We start from the raw sequence: 4,763 nt of genomic DNA, 5'->3' as shown, positions 1-4,763 counted from the left end.
AGTAATTCCATCCTCTTCAAAGAATTTTTAGGAGAAGCTATACCTCCAAGACTGAGCTTACAGGATGCATCAGTTTCCATTCTTGATATCTCCAGTTTTAGGTGGGAAAGACCTGTGAGTTCAGATAATCCTGCAAGGGTGACCAGTGGTCTCTCTTGATTAAATGCCCCTCCCGTTCTCCCCATGCCTGTCTGCACCCAGCCTTGAAGAAACCTAACCAGCATTTATAGGCTGGACACGTTTTGTGTGGTCTGATGAGCTGCCTGAATTTGTAGATTTCAGGATATCTCAGAAAACAGATCCCTTCCCTGTTGCTGCTCTTACCTGAGCTCTACTTTACACAGTCTTTGCAAGAAGTTCCACACACAGACTTTAGGAATGAATAGGTAGATGGCCAAGGGGTCTGAAATCATTACTTCATTTTAGAAAACAGATGCCCCGACCTTCACTTCCTATCATTTCAGAATGGCCTAATGACCACGGAAAACAGCTGGACCCCCAGGAAGATAATTCTTTGCTAAACACCACGGTGACGCTCACTGGCCGAAATAAAAGGTTCGGTCTGTACCTGAAGCAAAATGGTTCAGGAACGAGGTAGAAGGAAGGCATGTGGCTCTTCAAACCACCCGTGTGGAGTGGCATTTTTCAATAGTCTCCCAATGGAGGAAAGAAATGCTGCCAACAGCAACTAGCACATCGGAAGGACAAGTTCTACCCCAACCCAATCCCTGCTGTGCGTCTTTTCAACTTAGGTGGAGTTTCTTTGCAAAATGGAGCATTCAGGAATAGACTTCACATCCCAGTCACAGTGATGCGTTACAGCTCCTTCCTGTTACTGCTCTGAGCTCTTTTCAGAGGTTCTAACTATCCAAGAATATGGAACTGGCATGGACAAAGCCAAAAACAAACACATCTCTGCTTTCTGCTGCCATTCACCCACCTGTTTCAGGGAATTTTACACAGGTTCAGATCTTGTTATATTCCACCCATTGCCCTCCTATATTTTCCCACAACACCTTCCATATTTTTTCTTAGCGCAGGAAATCCTTATGGAAAAGAAAATGTTTCCTTACTGGAGAAGTTTATGATTCAGGGTGCCACAAACTAATCAGTGCTTGTGTAAGGAATTGTGCAAATTATGATGAATGCTATTTTCCAGCTCAGGACAACCACCAATTAAAGTGTACTCATTTACTGGGATAGCTCTGTACCTTTTAGCTTCATAAGCCGGATCCATCCCATTTAATCATGCTATAAAGCATCCCAGAGCTGCATGAATATTGGCACAGTAAAATTATCTTTAAATTAAATATACACCTGTACACAAACTGATCTATAAGCAGAACATAAGTCCTTTTGGGTAGCTGTCTCTCTTATGGCTTAAACATTTGTGAAGCTGTTGTTGGGGAATAGGGGAAACCAAATGAAAGTACAAGCAGAGCCATTGCATTTGGGGAGTATAGAAACTATCACAATAGGGCAGCCAGAAACCACCAAGAAAGAAACATAGAATCATACAATGATGGAATCAGAAGGGGCCACATAGGCCATCAGGTGCAAGAGCAGAGGTTGAGCCTGAAGGCTTTCATGGCCCCTCCCAACACTACTGTTCTATGATTCTGTCAGTTCACACAATCCCACACAGATGACTGTCCAGTTTTGCCTTGAAGGAGCAAAGGAATGGGATGGGGAGGCAGGAAGGGCTAAGGGGGCGATGCCAGGAGCAGCAGGGAGCAGGTGTGGGTCAGCGTGAGGGCGGGAGGAAAGGCCCCACATGGGAGCCCCACAGAATTTGGCCAGAACTTGTGCGGAGGTCACTCTGAACATGGCCCAGGGAGCCTGACAGGAATTGGCCAGTCTCACCTCGGCCCACGTTGATGGGTAAATTACACCCTACAATTCGTCTCCTGAGAGGACTCATGTCAATTTGTCCTGTTGTTACCAATTGCAGCATCCCAAAACACCCCAAAAGTAATTGGCCAGAGAAATGCCCCAAAAGTAGTTGGCCAGAGGAAGGCCACATAGTAAAAACACCAGCTATACTGTCCCAGAAGGGAGGGGGGATAAGAACAAAATGAACTTTGTGTAATCCACAGCTAACATGCTAGCCTGACTGCAAATACAGTAATCAAAGGGACTGTGGAAACTGCTTCTAGTCGCCATGAAAGTTGCAAATGTGCAGGGAGTAAGAACATGGCAAGCCTGTGTGAATCTCGAGCTGATAAGAAATAGACATGGGAAATGTCTGGTCCTTGACAGAAGAAAAGACTCTTTCTCCAGCACAGGAGGGGGTACATACATTAATGTATCGATGCATTAGATGTGTATTAGGTGACCGAATTGTTTACCTAGGGTATAAAACGCATGTACTGGGGTGAAACTTTTGAGACACTTGGGCTGAATGTCCCCTTTTGTCTCTCTTTATTCTATAGTGCACTAGAATAAAGCTGGTTTGGCTCTAAATCTCAGGCTCTGTTTGTCTCGGGTCTGGGGTCCACCCGGGTTTGCCCCAGCTGTTGACTGGCTCAGTCCGGTAACACTGTCAAGAGGGAAGCAAAGACACAAGGCAGGCTGAAAACTAGTATTCATTGGCAGGCTTCAGCTGAAGAGTGAAACTGCCACCCTAAAAACAAAGCGGTCTTCACACCTTTGTGTCGCAGTTCAATAAAGTTTCATATTGGGGCTATCAGCTCGTTTACCACCCTAAAGCTGACAACCTGCCCAGAGTGGTCAGTTGGTCAAGTCTCCCTTCCAGGGTCAACAAGCAGCCCAGCTCGGCCTGCCTAGTCATTTTACGTGCTGCGTGGCTTGGCTTGTGCTTTCTTTATCGTGAGAGTTGCTAGGCCGCATTTTACCTCACAACCTCACCAGGCCAAGTTATCCAGTTGTCGCTATTATAGCCTTACATTTTATCATAACCTATAACCTACAACATATCCCCTATGTATTATATATGTTATGCCCTTATATTTAAGCATCTCAGGCCTGAAGGGCTTTTTACGGTCATGACACCTCATCCAGGCGAGCCGGGAGTGGGGCCTGCTTGGGCAGAGTCAAGCCCAGCTCGGTCCGTTCTCGTGGGCCAGGCGGCCTCACGCCCCGGGATGGTCGGACAAAGCTGCTCATTTCTCCGGCAGAAGGTGGAAGATTTAAGGAGTCAGGAATTGGGTTCACTCAGTCAGGCAACAAAAGCGGAGGGTGACCTGAGCGACCCAAACCCGCCACCGCTCCATGGCCTTGCAAACCTCGCAGGGCTCTCGCCTCATGCGGCCACAGCATGTTTCTTCAGCCCTCCCTGCCAGCTCCAGGGACGTCCTCACTGCTATTTCCATTCCCCTCTAGGCTAGTCCTTGAGAACATTTGGGGGCAACGCTGTGAAGCCCCGTGAGAAGGGGATGCCTCCTCAAGAGAAGCACAGGCCTGGTTGCTTCAATCAACTCCAGCCAGTTAAGAAGCAACCAGTCTCTGTATGCAACTACACTTAGAGGACTGGGTACAGTCCCAGTCACTGCATCATGAAAAGGACAGTACAGAGCTAGAAAAAGCAGGGAAGGGCAAATACAATGATGAAGGGGCTGGAGCAACTCCCTTAAGAGGAGCGGGTCCAACTGGGACGGTTCAGCTTAGAAAAAGGATGAGTAAGGGAGCCGTGAGACAGGCATTTACAACATCGCATGGTGTGGAGAAAAATCTCTCCCTCTCCCAGAATACTGGAACCCAGAAACATCCCATGAAGCTGACGGTCAGGATATTCAGGAGAGATCAAAAGAAGTACCTCTTCAAAGAGATCATAGTTAAACTGTAGCTTTTCCTCATGGTCAGATGCTTCTGGTCCTGATCATTTTGCTTGCCATTTGCTGAACTTTTTCCCACTCTGCAATATCCTTTTGGAGCTGCGGTGAGCCATCTTCCAAAGTGTCTTCCATGCCTGGCCACACACAGATCTGTGTGAAGGCGTTAGGCGGTTTTAATGCTGATCCCTTTCCTAACTCTCTCCAAGAGAGAATTGGCCTTTTTCACAGCTGCTGCATACTGGGTTGAGGTTTCCACAGATCTATTATTCTGCCTTCCAAATCGTTGCTGGCTGAGGAAGGCTGGGAATTAGATGAAGTATTTTCCTCTCTCAGCGTGCATAAGACTGTGCCTTAATAACTGAGCATGAAGGCTGGTCCTGGTCTCAGTGCTGGAACAGCTGCTTTGGCAGGGCAGTCCATTGCATGATAACTCATAAGATCTGCGGAGTCCAGTGGGACTTGCTAGCTAGCTAGCTAGCTAGCTAGCTATTTATTTATTTATTAAAACATTTCTATGCCGCCCCATTCGCCAAAGCCTCGGGGCGGCTCACAACAACTTTCTAAATGGACCTGGAAATGCAGTTCCCGTGTGCTTAATGGTCAGGAGTGTCAGTACTTCTTACACAAAACCTTGATTGACCGGGACAAAAAAAGAGCAAGTTTGATTGATGAACAAATTCATGTGGCAGAAACTAAACAGAAACAAAAGGGTGCAAGTTTCTGTTACCCAGATTAACACCAGCACTGATATTTTATAGCCCTGTTTTTCTCAACAGTGGAATTTTTGGATTTTGAAAAGACAAAAACAAGGTAAGAAAAAGGGGAAGTCCTGTGGAGCTAACATGCTTCACGTGGCACCTCTTGGATCCCAATTATATCCCCCTAGACCTCAACCATGCTGGGTTTTTTCAAACCTTCTTTTATACCTTCACACCAGCCCAAAAGACGTCACTAAGTGTAATTTTTCTT

The sequence above is a fragment of the Varanus komodoensis genome, unplaced genomic scaffold (genome assembly GCF_004798865.1).
Source record: "Varanus komodoensis strain SLA01 unplaced genomic scaffold, ASM479886v1 scaffold2780, whole genome shotgun sequence".
In the NCBI taxonomy this organism is placed as follows: Eukaryota; Metazoa; Chordata; class Lepidosauria; order Squamata; family Varanidae; genus Varanus; species Varanus komodoensis.
Note: the sequence above shows the minus strand (reverse complement) of the source record.